Source organism: Poecilia latipinna, unplaced genomic scaffold (assembly GCF_001443285.1).
Source record: "Poecilia latipinna isolate Pla-1442-1.1 unplaced genomic scaffold, P_latipinna-1.0 Scaffold364, whole genome shotgun sequence".
Classification (NCBI taxonomy): Eukaryota; Metazoa; Chordata; class Actinopteri; order Cyprinodontiformes; family Poeciliidae; genus Poecilia; species Poecilia latipinna.
Genome location: NW_015112980.1, coordinates 314,400 through 338,081, shown reverse-complemented (window position 1 = coordinate 338,081; position 23,682 = coordinate 314,400). Strand labels below are relative to the sequence as shown.

The 23,682-nt window shown below is 37.4% G+C and overlaps 1 long non-coding RNA gene across 1 annotated transcript in view; it reads right to left on the bottom strand.

Annotated features, from left to right (window-relative positions):
• LOC106949795 (uncharacterized) overlaps positions 1-23,345 on the bottom strand; it is a 26,830-nt gene extending 3,485 nt beyond the window's left edge. The window contains exons 1-3 of the long non-coding RNA XR_001425458.1: positions 23,334-23,345; positions 16,650-16,656; positions 1,945-1,953 (exon numbers count right to left, since the gene is read on the bottom strand). This is a non-coding gene — a long non-coding RNA (uncharacterized LOC106949795). The remainder of the gene's footprint in view (positions 1-1,944; positions 1,954-16,649; positions 16,657-23,333) is intronic.
• Between the last annotated feature and the right edge of the window lie 337 nt (positions 23,346-23,682).

Here is a 23,682-nt window from a genome sequence, read left to right as displayed (position 1 = left end):
TTGCTTTTCTTTTTCTTTCTTCTCAGGTAAATGAGCCTTTCTCAGGTAAATGAATGTCTGTTTTAGTGTGTTTGAAGTGTCTGTGTTGTCAATGTCAATTTATGCTTTAAATGTTAGGATAAACTCTGAAAATGTGTGACGTGGAGCATTGACTGTCATCTCTGTGTGGCTTTTGTTTCCACGCATGGAATCATTCAATCCGGGAGCACAAGAGAATATAACGAGCCAGAAGTTGATAATTTTATTCTCTTAACACAGGTGAAGCAGAACTCAGTATAAAAGGTGACTTACTCCTTGAACAGGCTAGGAAATGTCTGTAAAAATATTTTCATTGCATTTCTTGCACAAAATTGTTCTTATATATGAGATTATCTAAGGGCCTCTGTCACTTTAAATCCAAATGAGCTGCTTCTGGCCACGCCCCCCAACTCAACGTGGCTGCAAAAAAATGCACAATTGTACAACACACATCTTTAGAAAGCAGAACTGGATCCTCCTGCATAACAAACAAGAATGCAGCAAGTGGTTTCTGAATGGCAATTCAACAATAAAACACTTGTCTTTTCCAGCAGCCGTTGTACAGAGCATAGAGCAATAAAACCAGCTGACCAAATGTCCTGGAGTGCTGCTTGGGTTGCTAGGTAACGGCGCAATACCCCTCGAACATGACTGAACAATCGAGGAGTTTTTGAAACGTTTCATTTTTCAGACACTAGAGAATATCAACTTGGTGTTTTTTAAGCTGCTTTTAGAAGTGGTTGAGACCCAAATGGAAGTATAAAAACGAGGTCAGCACATGAGTATGGTGGTCAGAAATAAACTGAACCATATAAACCAGCTGCAGTTAAGCTGAGCAGCGTGAAGGAAGGTTGTCCGTCTACTGTGTGTTGTGTAAGGGGCAGATGAAGCGAGCCTTCATCATGGCAGGCCTCTAGCTCTTTATTCTACTTATTAACTTCTTTATTTTGTCCAAATAGCAGGACAGCATAAAGCTGCAGCACATGGAGCCTTTAGGTTCCACACTAATCTGATCCCCAGAAACAATAACAGGTAGGAACCAAAAAAGCACAAGATGTTGCACTAATAATTAAAATATATTTGAAACTTATCTGAAATATATTTGCAGCAAATATAATTGAAATTAAACATATTACCAAGGTTACAGATAACTACATTGTAAGCAAATGTCTGTTCCCACATCATTACAGTTTATCTTTGATATTTAACTAAAATATGTTTGAAATTAAGATCTTTTGAGATTTCCTAAGCAAAGCAACGTTTTGTTCTTCTTCACAGCTCAGTCACATTAGCTAAAGTGCAACAGAAATAAAATCTACATTATCTTTGTAGCTCCATACATCTGGGTGTGGCTCTCTGGGTTCAGGAAACATGAATCAAGGCAACATGAAACCTCCCAGAGCATCTGCTGAGTTACAGTTCCTCTAATCCTGTTCAGCTGATAACACAGAGGAGAGCAGGGCTCCAACACTGCCAGGGTTAAAGGTTTACTGTCCTCTGAGGGGCTTTAAATGTTCCCATCACGGTCCTGGGAGGCAGCGCAAAAGGCTGCGGCTGCCTAAAGGTTCATGTTTTCCAACCATCAGGTTCCCATCAGAGACAAAACTCCAGCACCACGAAGTTCTGTTTGAAATGTTCATATTTTCCTTTAAAGCAAAATGGATCACTGTAAAAAGGATAAACCTTCAGCTCCTGTAAAAAGTACCCGGATAAATCTTCTGTAATTTAATCTTGGCTGTAAAGATTAAATTAAGTATAAACTGTATTTCCACACCTGCCATTTTCTTTGAGTAAGAAAATCTAACTGATATAAACACCAGAGATTTTTTTTCAGGGAATCTTTTTTTCCTCTGAGATTCATAAAAATGCACATCTAGATACAACTATGCTCTGAGACACACAGAGAAAGAGAACTAGTCTAAAAACGTTCAAGTCCTTGTTTTTTCACCCTGCATTTGTTAAATTTATTGGATATTTTTACCCCACAACTGAAAAACATATAGATGAAGTTACTCTTGTTTTTTTCCTTCCTTTTACACTTGATGGGACTCTACTCAGATGTAAACTAAAAGAAATCTGCTGCATGATGGGTAATGTATTGCAGGTCATTTTCCTCTCAGCCCAGCTAAATAAAACTTGTTTACAGCTGCATGTTACACAATCTTTTGAAAAAAGATTGTGTAACATGCAGCATTTGTGTATGTGTGATGAATATCTACTAAAGAAAAAACATTTCATTTTTATTTTTAGACTTCAAAACAAAGAAAGACAAACATTTTGAAATAAAGTGGATGGAGCTTTATGCATCTCTGTAGCTGCTCCTTTAGAAAACTAAATAAAAAACATTTAAAGGCTTTAAAATCAGACTAAAACTTTGCTCCAAGACCTAATCTGATTTTATTCATTATGTTCAAGTGTTGCACAAGATATGATGGAAGTGATTAAATTATAAATGTAAATCAGAGAAACTTCACAGAAGCAGCTGATGAGAGACTTCAGACAAACTCTCCCATTTTAGAGATGAACTTCATCTTGTTGCCGTAGTTGAACAAAACAAACTAGTAATAAACGTATTGAGTTTCAGCAGGAGCTTACCTTCTCCATACTCCTGATAAGCTGCACAAACAACTCCTGAACCTGCCACGCACACTGCACCGTTCATCCGTTTCAAGGTTGATATAATCTGTGAATCAATACGGCCTTAAGTCGCCTGAAAAACAAATATGTCACAGTGGACTTAGGCTGATCGCATGCCATCCCAGGTGAGGACATCATTGTTTTTCTAATGTGTGTTGTACCTATTGTATTCACTTAGCCTCACCCGCACGCGCGCGCGCGTGTGTGTGTGTGTGTGTGTGATGTGAATACTAAATATTCCTCAATGTTCCTGTGGGGTCAGTTTCTGGTCTAAAAGTAATCAGTGCTGCATGGGTTTGAATGGAAATTAATGTATAAGATTTAATTCAAACGATGAAAGAAAACAAAAAGCAGATGTACTGGATGGTTGTTTTTAATGTAATATATCTTCCATAATAGTGGAAGGAATAAAAAAGGAAAAGCCACAATAAAATCAACAGGTTTGTTTTGATCTTTTCTGTCTGACTGCTGGTGTTGAAGTTGTAAAAATCAGGTCAGAGGTAAACTTGTGAAGAGTTTACCTGTTAAACAATATTATATGTTTTGGAAATCCCCAAAAGCATTGTTCAATCTATCATCTCAAAATAGAAAGTGTTTATCAGAGAACCACTCTAGAGGCAACAAGTCACTCTGGGGGAGCTGTAGAGATCCGTAACTCATGTAGGAGAATCTGCTGACTGGATAACTTAGTTTAGCACCATAAAAGAAGAAAGCTCTTGTTGAAGGAAAGCCATAAGAAGTCCCATTTGTCGTCACAAACCACACAGGGGAGTAAACAAGTGAAATTATAATTCCCTGAACAGCAGCTGGATCAGAAGTGAAAGTCTCTAATTTTACTCTGGATGTAAAAATGATTCTTTTCAAAAGCCCAGAAAGCAAACTTCTGCCATAACTAAACTTTATGCCAGAACCAGGACCAAACATAGAGAGCAGCATTCAGCATCTATTCACCACAAATCTAGAACAAACTTCTGGAAAATTGTAAAACAGCCAAAACACAGAGTTTCTTTAAATCAAGACTAAAAGCCCACCTCTACAGAATCGATTTTGTACCATGATAAATGAAACACAAACCAACATTTTGATGTTTAAATGACAACAATCGGCAAAATATAATGTTTCAATTGTTGACTGTTGTGTTTTTATGATGTAAAGCATTTTGAGCTACCTTGTTGCTGAAATGTTTTATACAAATAAAACTGATTGATTGGCTACAGGTAGATATCAGTCTTCAGCACAAAGCAGGTAAGAAGCTACAAACAAAAAACATCCTGGTGGCCAAAACTGTCCTCATGTAGAGATCTAAGGCCAGTGTGTATTTATCAGTTTCCTCAACATCTTGTATCGTTTTGATCACCTGCTGAGCTTCCTCGTGTTGTTTGCCATCCCAGCATGAGAGGAGGAACAAGTGTGAAGACTGAAAAGCTCAAACGGGGATGCTTCATACTGAAGAGCAGCGTTTACCCATCTGCTTAGCAAAAGATGCATCTGGTTGATCTTTTCTACTCTTTAAAGACCTTACTGACACCTGAAAAAGTTGGAAAATGCAAACAGTTACCAAGGTAGCAGATGAGCAGAAATCAACGTTCTTCAACAAGAGCACAAAACTGAAAATTTTGACCTGAAAAATTATGAAACATAGAGTTTTATTAAGTTATCTGGAAGACTATCTTTGTTTTATTTCTCCTTCTGCCTCTGGCAACAAGCTGGAATCATGGTGTCCCCTCTCCATTCCCTCCTCAGTCCTTCCCAGATGGCAGATGAGCTGAGGTAATTAGCATAATTTCAACTTGCAGGGGTTTTATGGAACAAGCATCCTAAAAATCTCTGCGGGAGGTTGGTAATTTGATTTTGGGCAGATTTAAACACATGCAGGTCAATAAATCTAGTCAGTCATCTGGACACTGAAGTGATTAACTGCTGAAGGAGATGGGAAGTCTTCTCAGAGCTCTGTAGGTTTTGAGAAAATAACGCAAAATAAATCCTAATTTTACCTGCAGATAAGTTTCTTCTAACTCTGAACTGTGAGCAGGAAAGACATCCTGTAGAGGTCTGTATTACATCCGTGCAGAAAAAGCCTCTGACTGAAGACATGCTGGTATTGTATGAGAATTGGATAAAGCGAATGCTCAGCGTTGCACATAATCTTCATCATGTCTTTACAGATCAGAAAAAAAGAAAATGTAAGCATTCTTAGAAACAGAAACCTCTTAAAGTCTTTCAAGTTAAAGTGAGTTACATGAATCTACATCATAAAGAGACACCTAAAGTGTTAGTATTTCAGTTTAAAGAAATCAAAGAATGACAGTTGTCGTTACTGTTTTACTTTAAGCTGAATTTAGATCATATATATTATGTGACGTAACCAGATCCTTTTGGTCGTATTTGTATTTAACGCTATGACAGTTTCTGACTTCAGGACTGGTGAAAAAAGCATTTCATGATTTTCATTTCATCTGTTTGTGCTATGAAAGGGCAACTGCTGACTCAATAACTAATCAGATAAAAACATGACATAAAAAGCAGCTCATACAACCACAGGCTTTTGATTCATTAGTGGGAAATAAGCCACCCTGAGGAATCTTCTGGATTCTTCATGAAACAGTCACATTTACTAATGAACTCATCAATTTAACATTTAAATGTGATTTTTTTTTCATGAGAGAAATAAATATCTATAGAGAAAATACTGGTGCAATTATCTAATATCGATTTTAACCTGAGTTAGTTATGATATATCTACAATACTGTTTACAACTGATGTAATCTGTAAGAGTTTTTGGTAACACTTTATTTGAAGGGGGGGTGAATAAGACTGTCATGACACTGTCATAAACATGTCATAACACCTGTCATGAACATGAATAAGTCTCATGAATATTTATGACTGTTGTCATAAAGCGTCATTCGGTAAATTATGACACTTTTAATACAAAGTTGACATTATTCAAAATGTCTTTGTTATGACAACTTGACATTAACCAAGAAATCATTACTGTTTAAACTTTACCGTTAATAACATAAAGTTACCTAATTTTTAAAGTGCAATCAATAATACTTTTATAACAAATTTATATCAGTAATTTGTGAACAAAGGGCATGAAAAGTTAATTTTGAGGTTAAATGTCATGTAATTTGCGAATTCATTGTGCTTTTAAAATCATAAAGGCGTCTGATCACAAACAGCTGCAGGTATAAAGTGACATTTTTTATCATTTCAGCTGTTATCAGATTTAATAAAAGGAGATTTGTTCGTCTCCGATACTCGTAGAGCTTTTGATTTGAAGATGTGTCTGTGTTTTCTTACTGGTGTTTAAACTGGCCGGTTTCTGAGAATGTGAATGAAAAAAAATTCTGTTTTTCTCTTCGACTTGCGATGGTAAAGAAAATGGATATAATAATTATTCCTGGTGATGCTCCTGTTCTTTTACAGCACAAAGAAACAGTTTTTTAATGTTTCAAAGATGAAATAAAACATTCCTGGTTGGAGTTCATCAGTAAGTCAACAACACGTCAACAAACTAATATTTCACAGATTTTTGCTGCTGCACGTTTCTGACCTGCTGGCTTCAACACATCACGCAGAATGAGACATCAGAGTCTTGAAGCATATAAAATAACAAGCTGACTGACTCATAACTAAGATATTTCTGACTTTTAAAGGTCAGCATTAGTTTTCTTTAATCCTCGCTGGGTACCAAGCTCTGAATTAACCTCATCTTCACCCAATTCTTGCTCTCCAGAATGAAAACATTTACAGCTCTTGAATTACATTAGAAACATGGTCTTGTCTGTGCTCAGTTTAATTGGAGATGCTGGTCGACCTTGAGGAGGCCAGGTTGTCTCTGCGCTCGCTGCTCCTGCAGACAGATTTGAGGGATGAAAAGCTGAAAAGCTCTTGTTTGCTGAGAGCAGACGTCAGGAAACAATCAGAATAGGTTATCTGCGGCTGTTGCTGGCTCTGAGGAGCGGGTTGTAGCTGCTTTAGCAAACATTAAAATCCTTGTTGGCATTTGGCTAGTTTGCTCTTGGAAGAAGCTCCAATCTTGTTTTGAGGAAGTTACAAAATGCCCTTGGATGCTGCAGGCCTGTAAGTATCACCAGAGACAATGGAAAACAATCAGTCACTCGGGACCCGCTTTAGAAAACAAGTGGAGACTAATTAGTTTTGTAAAAGCAAGTCTTCATGTACTTACAGAGGCTTTTGCAGGCGGGGATAATCTCTGAGGAGAGGGTCTTAAGTCTCTTTGAGTGTGTGCTTCTACTGCTACCATCTTACATTAATGTGGAGGGTTTGTCCTTAAACTTTTGTGACTCTTAGCTGTTTAATTTCCTTTTAGTTAATCCCCCTCTTTAAGTTATCCTGGACACTGGCTACAAACTGCATCACCATCTGATAAAATAAACTGCTTGAGAAACTGTCTCCATGTTGTATCAGTTCCTCACTTTCTCCCATTTTAGTTAGCATCATCACAGCTCCACACAGGTCTTCCTAGGCCTGGGATTCCCTTGGATACATGGAGCATATCGATAAATACAACATGTTAGACAATGTTTAACATGTCTAACATGCTGGGCTCAAATAAGCTACTAGATGCAGTTAGTCAGCATGGGGTGCAGCGCTGCTCACCGCCTTGTCACCGTCATATCACACTCATTTCAGACACTGCAGTGCTGAGTGTGCATGCTATGTTTCAAAATAATGTTTTAAGAAACAATGAAAGTTCTGCAACTCACAAACAATATTCCTGCAAACATGAATTCCTCAGATCATGGAGTCTTGACTGAAGTTCAGGCTGGAAGACTCGTTTGGCACACCTGGCCCTGCAATCAGTGCCTCCCTCTCCGCAACCCGGACCTATCAACGCAGGTCCATGCCTCGCTCCAGCCAATCATCGTCCAGGCTCTGGTTCAAAAGGACCTTCACTCCCAGCCTCCTCCGCTTACCAGCCCCGATCAACCCACCGCCACCCCACCTCCACCTTCAGCTCCCGGCTCTCAGGCCTCATCATCCTCTGACCGCCGCCACCAGCACAGGCCCCGGGGGGTTTACATTCCCTCGCTGCATCAGGAATGTTCATCGAGCTTATCGAAGTCCAGCTCGAAGTCCTCGGCCGGGGCCTGATCGCCAAAGAACTTTGTGTTTATTTTCACGTTATTTTTGTCATTAAACCCTTTTAACTGCTTCCCTCTCTCCGTCTGAGTCTCTCCAGATTGAAATATCAGTTGTCCTGTTGCTGTTTTCTTACCGTCGGTGTCTTTATGGTGGATGTTGTCATCTCTCAAGTATTTTTTGTAACAATCTTACTGCTGTGGGTTGAGTGATGTGTTTACTTCAAACTTGCAACTTATTGGCAGAAAGTGACTCGACTCTTTGATGTTCTTCAGGAGGATCAACATGAAAACTGACCATCTCCTCCCACTGCACAGAGTTTGCTCTCATCTTGCCTCTCTGAGTGGCTCTCAAGCAGCACTAATCCACATACTGAGGTACTACAAATTGTCCTAACTAATGCAAACATCTGACCTGATCTAATCAGCTTTCTTGCTTCTCGTTAGCCACTGGCAAAGAATATAGACCACCATGCCGGCACATTTTGTTTATTTCTCATTTACTCTTGCTGCATATTTCATTCATCTTAAATTTTTCTCATGTTGTATTTTTGTTGGGTATTCAACATTTTTTCATAAACATTGTTTAGTGTATGTTTTTATTTGGTATCAACATGGTTGCTGTTCTCTAATTTTATTGTATTGTATAAAGAATGACTGTGCAATCGCAGCACAGTTATGTTAGAAAAGTAGGTGGAAAATTATGATTCAAGCTTTTGAATTGCACAGGAGCCAGATAAAGAAAAAGTTAAAACAGGTGAGCAAATAGAATATGATACACTGCATATAAAATAGTTAAAATATTATCCATTTACATAAATAACTAAACATTCTTGATGGAATAAATCAAGGTAATGCCCATCTGACTATGCAGTTTATATTTCATTTTTCAGAAAAATGTAACATTTGTACATTTGTGAAAATCACATCAATGGTGAAGACTTGTATTTCCTGAGGGCAGCGTGAATCATGTTTGAGCCGATTAGACATCTGTCTGTCAGACAGGACGGAGGGCACGCAGCCTCTTTAAGGCTCAGTCTCAAAGGTCAGAGAGTTCAGTGATGTGATCGCTCTGACAGGCCTTCAAATGATGTCACATCTTCAGCTGTTACAGACACTTCATCGCAGAAACCGTCTTTAGCCGATCATTGAAGCGCGAAGACTCAATCAGCTATATAATCGCTGTTTCTATCAGAAAGTCTTCGTTGAACTTTCACCATAAGCCTTTGCTGTGTTGCTTTTTCATCCATCTTTGAACTTTGCCAAGTCTTTCTCAGTTAGTTGCATCATTATCAACTGATTATTAACTGATATTTATGGGGAATATTACACATACCCTTGTGGTTTCCACAGGATTTAGCCAGATGCAACGATTAAATCTGCATGTTTGACCACACTGATAAAAACAAGAGTTTTGCTTTGGAGTATATAGTTACTTACTTACACCAAGATGAAAAGAAAAGCAACTGTTGTACATAAATCTGAAAAGAGTTATGAAGCCATTTCAGGTCATTATTTTGTATGCCTGCTTCTCTGTGGAAGAAGGCAAACTCAGACTTGTTTGTCTCAAGTCTAAGCTACCTATTAAATTTATAATAATGAGAAAATATTTCCCAAATGATATTCACAGAAATTAAATTACAGTTATCTTAATTAATTAATCTCAAATAGCTTTCTTTCTTTTTCCCCTGCAGTTTTCCTAAAATAATGTCCAAAATGAGTGAGGCTCTGCCTCAAGAGCGTTATTTTACCATTTAATTCAGGGGAGCACATTCAAAATTGAGGTTAAGATTGGACTTATTAGTTCTTAGCCAATATATTTTCAGAAGAGCCAGTAATTTTAATTTGAGCACACCAGAAAACGTGTTTGCGTGCTTTAACATGTCAGACAGCGATTATATCTTCCTGCAGTCCCTGCACTCACAAAAACTAATTTCTGCTCTCTTTGAAAAGTAGATAAGTGTCATAGTAACCAACAAATAAACGTTGAGAAAAACTTTCTCTATATTCCAAATATCTGTTTAAAGTTGCCACCCCTGTCCAAGGAGCAGGCACTTGATATTTTGTTTTTTATTATTCACCATTTAAATTTTTCTTTTCTTTTCACTTCTCTACTTTTGCTGTTTATGTTGGAGTAACAATGTGACTTTCTGGACTTTCCCTGCAGTGTGACTTTGATCTATGAGTTTTTTCTGTTATTTGTCAGACATGTAGCACTGTGCACAACGCTTTAATACAATGTTTTGGATTTTTGATCAGTCTAAATACTTCAGACAAATGTAATTTCAAAAGAAAACTTGTTATTCTTGCTTTTATCTGCTTAAATTATGTTATTCAGTTATAAGTTATGTAAGTTATGTTATTCAGAATCAAAATAACTTATTAAATTTATTTGCAGGTACCAGAATAAAATAGTAAAAACATTTGCAAACCTTTGAAACCACATGTCATTTTCCATTCATTTCACTTCCACACCATGCAATGCAAAGTAATGTCCCCCCAAATTACGTTTATGTTTGTTGCTGTTCTCTGATAAAATGTCTTGAATTCTTTCGTAAGACAAAATACTGGGTATCTGGACAGTAACTGAAATGACCACCTTTGGTTTGTGAGGAAGAAACTATAACAGATGTTCAGATTGGTTCTCCTCCTCTGTCTCACTTTGACTCTGTTTCCATTAAACCTGAACATTGAAGTTTCAAGGCCTTCACTGCTAATGACAATAATAACTGAGAAGAAAAAGTAAATGGTGTCTAGATATTCTTATCATCTAAGTTTTTGCCACCAAATCTTGCATACTGGGTTTCTTTTTGTAAAGAAAAGTAAAGTTTTAACATCCCAGCCCACATAGTTGCATTGTGGTGCCAAGTATAAAGCCCTACTGTCCTGATGGTGCAGCCATGCAGCAGTGAGAGTCCTCCAGTGAGCAGTAAATTACCTTCTCCCCTCTCTGTAACCATTCTGCATCCTGTTTTGCCCAGCAACATACTCTTTGGTTCACAATATCAAATAGCTGCTCTTAAAGGAGCTTTTATGTGTCGCCTTGAGGGATGCTGAGCACAGTAATCGAACATTTGCTTGGAAGACGCTGATGCACTTTGTGACACATCACAGGGCAAAATGCGACTGCATGCATTTTGTTCAACTACAAATATGCAAAACAGAAATAATAAATAAAACTATAGTAATGTTAGAGGCATCTTTTATTGTTCTTCCTCCTGAACCCAGAATGTGAGGTATGAAAACTTTTTCAGCCGTATAAATCATTGGGCTTTTATTAAATCGTCAAAGTGACAGATGTGGTTTATTTTTACATACAGAAGTTACTTCATTCAGTTGTGAGATATGCAACTACACACGCTCAAATTCCTGCTGCTTAATTACTAGCCTAATTTATAAATTTCCTCTATGCCCATATAATAAATTATAAATAAATTATGTAGAAAGAAATTGTTTTATCTTGGAAATCTATTTGTGGCACAATTTTTTACTGCAAATTCTCTTAAGTTACTGTAAATATTAATCATTTAAAATATTTTTGTCCCACTAAAAGGATATAAATACATTCAAGTTAACATTTTTTCTGAATTTTGAACTTGCTTGATATAACCAACGAACCTAAATATGGAAGGTTTTAAGCTATTCTTTCTTCCAGATTGAATGTAGGAATGTAAAATCTACAACAAGATGATCACCGTTAAATTTATGAAAAACCAAATTATCAGCAGATCAAAACAGATTGATTATGTGCAAATAACTTGAAGTAAAAATCCCATAATTTTCCCAACACATAATTCAACTTATTTGTATCTAGAAATTCTGGGGGTGTACTTAGTATTTCACCAATGTTTAGGTTTTGTCCTTAGCATGGTTTAGATCACTTCAGCTTAGACTTGAATAATGTAAAACCTGGAAAAGATCAAATCATTTTTATGTTAGGTTTCTTAAACAAATACTTGTTCCTTATTTATTTACCACTTAAGCAGAAAACACAGCAGTCATTACTGAATAATTAGTGTAATCCATCAGAAAATCACATAATTACCTCCCCAGTTGAAGAAGGTACTCTTCAGAGGAAAAAGAACATATTTAATGGACTTCAGTGCATCACACTGCAGATATGCTGTTATGCCAACAGAACAATGCACTAAGCACAATTATTACAATAAATAAAGCTCAAAACTCAGACAGCTTAATAGTTCTTACTTTAAGAGGTTATTCTGTCTTGAGTGCCTCTTCCTAAGCCTTGTGCACAACAACGCTCCTGATTCCTCCCTGCTTTTGTAATCTTGTCATGTCGTTTCAGGATGTCACTGCTGAAAGCTATTTCTCCATAAATACCTAACAGGAATGTTTATTCTAATTAATGAAACACATTTGCTCATGATCTCTGCAGACAGATGGACTTTTGTTTCATCTGGGTGCTTTAATTACAACATTTAAAGTACCATTATTCTTTTATTGCATTATGTTGCAACTTTTCCAATATTGCTTGCAACAGTGCTCAGAAGACTTTTATTCACATAACTTTTAAAAACCCTGCTGTTGAGTTTCCATTTGAAATAGTTTTTTTTTTTTACTTTAATTTTCCTCATCTGTTGTGGAAAAGAGCAATATGCTTTGTATGGGAGTAACAACTGATGAAGTGAACATTGTTCATTTAGAGAAATTAACTCGATAATAAAATAATAAGAAAAATCAATCACAAATGCTTTTCTCAGAAAATAATCTTTTGCAAGATTCAAAATATTCAATAAACCAGTAAGTTAGACAGAAGAGTCTGAAGCTCCACAAACCAGATCACCTTTGTTTTCAAGCTTAAAATCGAGTCCCCAAAGCCTCAGATCTGAGATGAAAAGCAACATTTCCTCCTGCATTGTTTGACTGCAGGACACCGTTCTTCCTGTCGGATCTCCACACATTCAGACTCAAACCAACAGTCATGCTGCAGTGTAATTGCCATTCAGCAAATATCTCTGCATGCTTTGGCTGCTGCATGCACGCTCGTAAACTCCCCCGCTCGGATGGTTGCTCAGAGACAGGAGTATTACTCACCGTGCCGTTATAGCTCACGAATAAAGCCAAAGAGTAATAAAAGTGATCCCTAAAAATTTCATGTGAGCTGAGGCAGCTACTGACTGTGGGTGGTGAAGTGTGAGATGTGTGTGTGTCAGTGTGTGTAAGTTTGAAGTGTTATATTAAATTATTCTGGTCATTAAGCTGCATCAGCACCTGTGTGTCACGGCTTTCTGCCCCCGACTGTTTGAGAGTGGGTTTTCTGGCTCTTCATGTTTTTATGAGGAAGCCTGCTTGTTTGTCGGAGGAGGTCTGTGTTCCAGCAGATGTTAGAAACTTGGGTTTGCTTGAGGAGGTGAATTATTTACTGCTTTTTAACAGTTAACACATATCTATTCAATACACAATCCCATGTTGCTGTGAATTTATTTGGATGCGTTTTTGGTTGTGCAGTTTTTAGCCTTGACCTCTGACCTTTTCTGTATGCATTCATGTGAAAGTGACAACACTTTATATTTCTTTTGACCCAATACTGTATCTACATTTTTTTCCACTTGACTTTATGCCACTATGAGGCTTCATGTTTCTTAAGCCTCCGCAGTTCATGGAACCAATGACAAATAAAAATCTCATGTTCAGAAGTAATTTCTTAGTTTATATTTTTCTTTTTTAAGATGACCTGAGTATTTAGGAACCTGTAATGAGTATTTTCTGCCTTTTTTCACGGGGAGTGTAATTTGATGGTCAGGGTTTCTATTTTTTCTGAAAGCATCAAACTCCCGTCCTTTTAGTCCAGGTTTAGTTTTTGTCTTATTATTGTTTTCCTTTAATACTGTAGGTGTTGCTCGTCCTGACATGAAGTGGGGTTGTGTTGGTGGTGAGGAGAGACGCTGAGACCCAGGTTATGGTGATGATGATGGTTTAATGAAGAGATAAGCTCAAAAACAGTCCAAGACAGGCAGCACGGCGAGAGGCAAGCACACAGCTAAATACCGGTAGCAACTGTCAAACGGACTAGACGGAGCAAACACAAACCACAATACATACGACGAGGATCCGACACAGACAAAGACAACAGGTGGGGTTAAATACACAGGGAAGGTAATCAGGGAACTGGATACAGCTGGGAGCAATCAACAGGGAAGACACAGAGACAGACTCACAGGACTACACAGAAACTCAAAAATAAACACACAGAAACACGGAACATGACACGTCTGTTGTGAATTTTTCCTAATTATTTCTTTAATCCATCAATCTCTCAAAGACTGTTGGTGAAAAACAACCTGGCAGTGTGTAGCCAAGTTAATTAATGTACACTGTCAGGGTTTAAGAAACTATTATTAATACATCTATAATATCGACTGAGCGTTTTATGTATATACCAGACTAAATACCAGATGTTTTATTCTGACCAACCACAGCTAAAAGATTTGTTCAATAATAAGACAAAAACAAATCACGTTCTACAACTTTATCACATCGAATCTGTTTATCAATCAGACGCAGCACTTTCTGTAGAAATAGTTCAAGTTTTATTTAAAGATTTTCAGTCATTGTAGGAATGATAATGCTAAATGTTTCAGTAGAAAAAAACTGACCTTTCACCTCTCATCTCAGACAAGAGAACAACTCCAGCTGCTCCAAGCACTTCCTGTTTACACTTCATACTTAAACACAGAAGCCACACATTTTGGTTGGTTAAAATACTTTCATTTAATTATTTGAATTCCTCTGCAGTCCTTTTGCAAGGGGCATCATTTCTTCACTTTCTTGTATTTCAGCATATTGTGATCATTTGGTAACATTTCACGACACCAGAAATCACTTCTTGGCCTTTTCTTTCCTTTGTGTCTTTTCATTACTTCATCTTTCTCTTACTGTTCAACTGCTTCCATTATTCCACATTTCACCTTCAGGCACCTTACTCTCCTGCTGGCACTTGCACCAAATCTAGTTTGAGGTTTTATTGTCCTTGAAATTACGTTTGCAGCAGGGCATGCTGCGCCGTACAGACAATAAACAAAATTTACCAGAACATACAGGACACACGCAATGAAGTGAAGTCTGGAGAAAGTAAGAGACGGACTGACAGGAAGTGTTTAGTATTCATCTTATTTTATTCCTTTCTCACTTAGTTGTTGGCTTTGGTGTGTTGAATACGGGGAGGCAAGAAGCCAGTAGGCAGAATTAAAACTAAGATAATTTAATAAGCAACATAAGCAACGATACTTATTAAAAGTGCAAAGTAGAATTAAAATTGAAACTTTTGTGACAAAACGAGGGTTGAAAACCAGTTACCTGAAGTGAATAATGGGATAAGAAGCAGGTGAGATTCATCAAAACAGTAGAAACAGCTGAGAGGGACAATATGCCTCATTTCCCCCGACCGGCACCGGTTCTGTAGATGCTATCGGTCCGTTAGGTCTATACGATAATGGATCGATAACTGAACGTCCATTGTCCCTCAGTTGGACCTTCAGTTAAAGAACATTGGTTTGGGTACCAATAAGTGTCTATCTACACTTTGCTCAGTGCACAAGCGTCCAACTTTTGTACGTCTTTTCAGCCTGAATGTGCATCAGGGAGACATGAAAGGAAACAGAAAGAGAAACCCACAAAGAAGAAAACTGCTCAAACACCAAGCAGAACATACACAGACTTTGGAGGGTAGGAGGACATGTCCTCTGCACTTTTTCAAAAGGATGTTTGGTCCCCTGCAGTCTTTAACTTTCCAAAACCAATGTCACGCTGTATTAAATGGATACTAGTCAAGCACTGGGATCAAGACAAGTACAGCCGCCCCAGCATGTTTCCCTTTAGACCGCTCTACTGGTTCTTCTTACATATGGCTGTAAAGGAACTATTAGATAATACAGTTACCTAATAGTAACTAAGTCTTAGTTACAAGTTCAATTGGTGTAGTGTATATCAGGATACTGTTCAACAAGAACAATAATACTCAGAAAGAGATGTATCAAAACAGAAATCCACCTGAACGAAGAGCTAAAAAAGAACCAGACAGCCAAAACAAATCAGAAACTAAGATCTATAAATCTGGGCTGCCACAAGTGAAAAAACAAGAGGGGTTAAAAAAAAAAAAACAGCTCCTGAACTTTTACTATTTTAGCAAAATGCTGTAGGTGCCGAACATGCCTTTTTGTGCAGCTGCTTTGACGTGGCAACAGGTATAAAAGTTACGTATTAAACACTTAAAGTGGAAGTTTCTTGTGTTGGACCACTTCTTTTAAATTTTTCAATCAAGCACAGCTGCTAAATCTTTCCATTTCTCTTTTCCATCCTCAGTCTAAACTGGGGAAAACATATTAGATCTTGCAGCGCATTCTTCAAATGCATACCCACACGTGCCACACAATTGCGTGCTGGATGTGAACCATAAATCGCTGTCCCTATTATAGTTCTGCCAGTAGCTCTTCCATGCTGACTGCACAACGTCTATAGTGTGGTTTTGATGTATATGCGGGGCCAGGCCTGGCAGGCGGGGCCACTGACAGAATGAGGTTGGAAAATGAGCAAGAGGGGAATACGTTGGCGCAAGATGAAGCTATAGAACCACAAGAAGAAGAATAGCATACCGCAAATCATTAATTAGATTTGAAAATCAGTTATTTTGGGTTTAAAAGCGAAAAATGGCGTAAAAGGACGACTAGCGATTTCTAAAAAATGCAAATGTACTGCATAACAGTCGATCATAGTCGTCTTAAATGTTGTCCTTAGACTTTAGCTACTTTTTTACATTAATTTTCCATCTGTAAATCACAAAATGTGGGGCGATATTTATACATTCAGCTGAGCACATTTTGAGCCCAAACCCATGAAAAACCATCAACCATCATTTTTATCACCACTTACCTTATTAGATGAATGCAATACATGGATAAGGATATCAAACTATCTCAGGATGTAATTAAAGGTTCTTGGAGGAGAATAATGGAAAACAATATGGGCCCATCTGAGTGGATTTACTGATAAACTGGGGGTGGTTTCATGGTTTCTCTGATTGTTTTACTACTGATATATAAACAGTTATGCGTTTTTGAGCAAAGTCTTAAATAAAAAGGTGTTTAGATAGGGGATCTGCTTGGTCTGAAAGATAATTTAAAAGCGACAACCCAGTTCAGACGATGGAGCTGAAGCTAAGCAAAGCTGCTGATCTCTTTCTACCCTCTAAATGCTGCTGTGAGATTAATTTCTCACAATATAAATGGTTATTTTCTCTGAATTCAGCTAGAGTGTCCACAGATTTCTTGAAGTATGTCAATATTTCAAGAAATAAATGTTCTTGCTCTCCACTTTCATTCTGTGTTTGTGGGTAAAACACCAATTTTCTTAGAAAAAACCCCCCAGGAACATAGGCATAAATATTGCAGCTAATTTGCTCTGGGAAGTTCAGGCTTGTTCACAAAGTAGAAATCACAGAACAGAAAACATATATTGGTGGGTCTCGATTAAAATTTCATTTAACAAACAAACCCAAAAAACAGTAAAGAGGAAAAACTCAAGATTATTATTATTATTTTTTTTATTTTCCAAAAATGCTGATATTACGAATAACAATCTTTGAAACATCACAGGTTAGTTCCAATAGTTTACATCCAACAGGGGCAGGAAGTGGTAAAGGTGATGATTAGCTGTGAAGAATAGAAAACTCTGCAGGACATAACATGAGAAATGATTGAAAATCTCTGTGAATATTTTGAAAAGATAAAAAAAAAATGACAAAGGCGATTTAAAACAGAATGGTCAACTGAGGAAGTAATAAAAAAAGAAGAGAAACAAAGGTACAGAGATTATGAGTTTATGAGACAGGGCAGTGGGAATAAGGCAAACAAGAGAAGAAAGTTGGATATAAGCTGTGAGTTGTTGAAAGGTAACCCTGCCCCCAAAACTAGGGAGATACAATTTAAAGACATAAACATCTAAGAGATGAGAAACAGGAGAAGAAAGGAGCATGTTAGAGTGGCAGGTGCAGCTTAGAGGGTTTGAGAGAAAATGTGCCGGAGATAATGGGAGACGGGGGAGGCGGAGAGGTCAGGAGAGGACTTGGACTTGAGGTGGAATGATGAGAAACAAAAGAAAAGGCTGTTAAGTGAGAACAGATGCTGCAGTCAAAGTTATCTCGCACTAAAACAGAGCTGACAGGTTTCATCAAGAGGTTTTTCTCAGAGAGGTGAATCATCTGAGGGGCCGGGCTCCAGCAGGAGCCAAGCTGGCCCGTTTCCCAACAGAAGGAAACATGTGAGTTCTCCGGTATTACGTCATCATTTTCATAAACTTTCTTCCATTTTGTACTCAGATTCCATGGTTTATTGTTATTCACCCTATATTTATGTTGAACTTTTTTATGCAGTGACAAGTTTTAAAATCAGGGAACATTTCCCAAAGTGAAGAGATTATCTGAAAGAGGGGTTTCCTGATCCCTCAAACACTCAGCGATGGTGCAACTTCAGCATTTCTTTTAGAATTAATTTATTTTTGTTTTCTCGGCGGTGTACTCTGTGCCAAAAGTTAAAAATATTTGGTCATATGCCCCAAATGGTTAGGTATATAATCTGTCAAACTGACTGATGGGCTTCAGATTTTTCCGTCACTGTTTAAAAAAAACTTGTCAAAAGTGAAAAATATGTCAATAAATATACATATACTGTAATTATGCTTAGTATTTTTTCGTGTTTTCTGTGTCTGAATGGTTGCCTTATATTACCTGGTTTCACAGTGCTTAAGTTACAAATTCAGATTAGTTTAACTTTAAAAGTAGCCGAACTTTAACCTTAGTTAAAAGTTAGGCTACTTTTAACTGGAATTAAAAGAAGCCATGAGAAGAAAGAAATCGTCACTGTATGGAACAAATTAATAAAACCAATTAGTCTTAATGTAAGGCAGTGCATTGCAGATTAGGGTTGGAGCTTTCTTCTGCTAAATTGGAAATAGTTCACTCACATGGGAAAAGACAGTAAGAATATATATATATATATATATATATATATATATATATATATATATATATATATATATATTTTTTTTTTTCCCACCTAAAAGTGTGAAAAAATATGCCAAGAAAAATCTGTGATAGTTCAGTTTTAAAACGTACAGATTGAGGTTTCAGCTGGGAATGTTGAACTTCAAACTCTTATCTTTGAACTATTCAGAAAACATTTACTTTGCCATTTACATGCTAAGAAGAAAAAAAGCTAGTAAAATGATGAAGACAAATAAAAAAATAAAAATCCAGTCCACTGTTGCAAAGGCATTAACACATTTAGCTCAACCTGAAAACATGGCCAGACTCTTTTTTCTTCCACGGTGATAAAATGACTTATTGGAGAATCTCAGAAGCTGACAGACAAAATCTTCGATCCATGTGGAGATTATTAAATGTGTTCCCTTTTTCTATTTCACCAGGGTTCATAACAATCAGTTTGAATTATTTATAGCTTTCACCAGAGCAATTTGGTCTAAGCCTGTATAATGGCTGTGAATGTCCTCACACACCTCTCCATTAGTCCTGTGTAATGTGCACACTCCTGCCATGCTGCATTGATGCACTAATCTGAGTTCTCCCAATAATAACAGGACTCCACACACCTAAAACATTACAGCTGACAAGTGAACGCTCGAGCACCTGCGATCAATGGACTCCTAAACTTTAGAATCAGAGCTGAATGCTAAATGAGGAGAATAAATTTCCCATCTGTGCAAGGACCGGAGTGCTGCTGTAAGCTTTTTCAAGACAGCAGTCGCTCTGGACTGTCTGCGTTGAGTCCAGATATAAATAAGGGGCCAGCATGTTGGTGGGGACGGCTATCGATTACCGAACAAAGCTGGGTGACACTGCAGCCTCACTCCGTCCTGGAATGTTCTGGCAAAGATACAACCTGCCTACAAACATGGCATCACGAAGACATGACTAAGATTGCTTTCTGGTATCGTATGTTCAGATCCCTGAGATGCAGAATTTTATTTTTTTCTGCAAATTTTGAAGATTTAGTGAGTAAATAATCAGATTTTGGGGCTGAATTACCGCAGGCTCTTCAAACATTTTAATTTCAGTGTCCTGAATCGTACATGGATGTTCCTGTTGATCCAAAACAATCAGGTCAGAGAAAGAAATCCAGAATCTGAAGTTGAAAATGAAGGCAACCAATGTGCCTCTCCTAAAGTTTAGTTTTGTTTAGCCGACAGACCCGTTCTAACCTGATCGAGGAAGCTAATAGGTCACCTTTGACCAGCGTTCTGTACTAATAAAACCAACACTGCAGTGTGGGCTGATATCTAATAAAATAATGCTGAACAATGATTCTGGAGTGTTGCGCAGTTTTTGTTTGAGTCATTATTAATTTGCTTATTGTTTATTTCACCTTGCAACACAATGCAGTCACAATTAAAAATCTGTTGCATCTATATATATATATATATATATATATATATATATATATATATATATATATATATATGTGTGTGTGTGTGTGTGTGTGTGTTATTAAAATGTCGCAGTAAACATTTAAATGCCAAAACCTACAAGCAGTAATCATGCAACATTACAAACTTTCCATGCTGACAGTACCTCTTTATTCATTTGAGAAAGGAATCAAAATAAATGTCATCCAAACCTGCATGCTGTACATTTTCCATACATACAGCCTAGAGATGCTAACACAGTGAGTCAGAAACGGTTCTGGGGGTTGATGTGAACACAGCGGGAGGGCATGTTGTTCCTGACATGTTCCATATGCAGTTTGTCACAACATGAAGATATATATACATCTCATCGCAAAACATTCACTGAACATTCATCGCAGCATAAATAAGTAGATAATCCAAACTACCTTACCCAGAGGATATGTTGTCTTATTTCCTCTCACTGAAATCTTTATTGTCATGATTTGCTCAGCCAAATAATCCGATGAGTCACTAAAACTCCTGAAGTGTATAGTCCAATTTATTCAAGAAGCTGAAAAAGAAGTTCAATCCTTAAAATAATAATTACGCATCATTAATTAGTTGAATTACACACTAAAACTCTTACTAAAGATTCCTACTTTTTTACATCCCATTTCTGTGCAGCAATCACAAAAATACATACAAATAAAATGCAGCAATTATTTTATTAAAGAGCTAAAAAGAAAAGTTTAAAAGAGAGAACAAAACCTGAAACTATTCTGCACACTGAGGCTCTTACCAGCGTTAAGGCGTGGGATTGAAGAGCTTAACTTATTCATACTTTCTATATGCTAATGTGTCAGGATAAGTGGGATGTCAGACATGCAAGAATGACTATGATGGGTGACTTTAAATGTTTTGTTTGTCACGATTCTTAATGCTTTGAAATAAAAAATCATGTTATCCATATGGAGGCAGTGACAACAAAACCAAACACTTATCACCTCCTCCTCTACGTTTCCTGCTGTTCCAGAAGCTACGGCGTCGTTTTTATGGAGTGCCGTGCCACTAGATTGCAAACATACATTTGTCACACAACGTCGGAGCTGTTTGATGCCGGAACTGAAGCAAAACAGAAATATAGCTGTAGTTTCCTGAGCTGCAGGGTCAGAGAGCTGCAATATGTTGCATCCCCTCTAAAACAATAGGCTGTGGTTCCAAAGATTGGACTGGCTGCCAGGATGCAGCCCGGCTGCAGAGAGGTTGTTTAGCTTCCACAAAACTATTTCTGACAGATTAAGTTGTGAGAGGATTTGGCTGGTTGCACAGGCATTTATAGAGACTAGAATGAGTTCTAGCAGTGTGTGGAGGCAGACATGGAGTAAGTGTGTTGGTGTGTGTTTGACCTCAGGTTGGAGATTAAGGTCACAGCCTTTCTGTCAGGCAGCGCAACATGAGTAATGTTTTAATGTGAACTTATTATCTCTGCCTTTATGGACAATCTGTGCCTGGAGATGGAGAGGAGGCCATTATTAACTGGACTGACTCGACTCTGGACATGAACTAATTTTTTTACTGAGTCGGTGTTGGATGTGGAGGAGTCAAGAGACATGCAAACTTCCTCTTTTTACTGGTACAATCAAGTAAGTCTTTTAAAATGTGTAAATCCAGAGGGTGAGAAGATGAAACGCATCAGAAAACATTTTCCAGCGCAAAGAAACGGGTGTTTTTCTGTCTGTACAACATACAGATGGGACGGATGCTAAGGGAGTTAAATTCCCCACCTCCACCTATTGTCAACAATCAGTCTGCCTACAGCTACAGCTAAGTCAGTCTATATTTATCTCTTCAGAGTTGTGTGGTTTGTTTGTGAGGTTCAGGACTGGTGAGGCACCGACGGAGTCAGATGCACAAAGACATAAAACCCAAAATAGGAGCTTTTATTTCAGTTTTGATCATAATTAATCACTTAGTTGTCTTAAAAGATGTTTTATCATGCTTTAATGAATTCCTGTTAAACAATGATAGTAAGGAAAACAAACAAAGCTTAACATATGGTCAAATTTGATTTAAAACATGTTTTTATAGGAGAGTTGATCTCTCTTTAAAAATTGAGTATGGTCTTACTTTTATTTGTATATAAAGTCAATGCGCCTGTCCTTTCCATCTCTGTCACTCTTATAAAAATCATTGTTTGCCTTCAATTTTAAAAAATCTGGCTGCTTTAATGAAGTTTATCTCGAAGGAGGACAGTCGTCCTGAGTCGGTTCTGTCACGTATTTATTTCTTGTACTTATTCCTTGATTGTTTTCAGTATTTTTAATGTGTAGAAGAAGAGTATATGTTGCTCTTAATGCCTATGCAGTCACTAAAGATACAAAGCAGAAGGTAGAGCATCAACATATACAGAATCATGTTAACTGGCAATATAAAGAGAGACAGCGATGGCCAACTTCTTACTTCATTCACTGTGTGTAGCACAGCGCCCCCAGAGGTGAGGTGAGGCACAACACTATCAATGTTATGAGAAAGATACAGATACAAATAAAATTATATGAATTAATTACAGAAAACAAAACTCTGAAAGGCAATGCATATGAATTCAAAGCTGAATAGCTAAATAAATAGTGAAATAAAAATGGTTTAATCATTTATGTAAACTCCCACAAGCTCAAGGTATATTTACAGGTTTACTTTCATTAATACATGTTAATGATAATGTCTGGACTGGACTGAAGTTTTTCAGACTTTTGCTTTGCTTTCTTTCCTAAGTTGCTCTAACAGTTTCCCCATCAAGAAAAATATTTGCACAGACTTTGTTGCTTCTTTCTCCACTTTTGGAGAGCTAGCTTCATTTTATTGAGTCCGCCACTGAAGTTGACTTTGCAGCTGTATCCGCTGGTTTCTGTTCTTATCAAATGATTGTAGATTCTGCTCCGGTTTTGATGATGAACAGTTTGCCCGAGGAAGTAGTAGATTCATAGACAAAACAAAATGAGCAAAGATGTATCATCCAGACTGTACAGCTCACACAATGACTGTGTATTTTCATCTGATGGTTCTCAAGCTGCTCCAGGTCGCCTCAAGCAGCTCCATTTGTCTCTAGTAAGCTTTTCAGTAGGGAACCAAATGAGAAATCTGGGTTTTACCCCGAGACCAAGCAGAGGACATTTAGCTTTGCCCAGGGCAGCAGCAGCAGCTTCATGAGAACTTATTATTACTTTCATCATCTAGAGAGTCATCACCGACTGTCTGCTTCCTTCCTTAGGATTCAGCATGGTTGTGTGTGTATTCTTGATGTAATCCAGTAAGAGTGATTGGCTTTTCAAAATGTTTTGAAACAGTTTGACTTCCTAATCCAGGAAGTCAAATTTTAATGTAGAGCTTGGCGAGAAGGAGGATTAGCTTCACTGTTCCTCACCAATTATTTTATTGTCTAAATAATCTTTTAGACAATTAAAGATTATTTTTTTAAAATTTTTGATCATTTAGGCTATT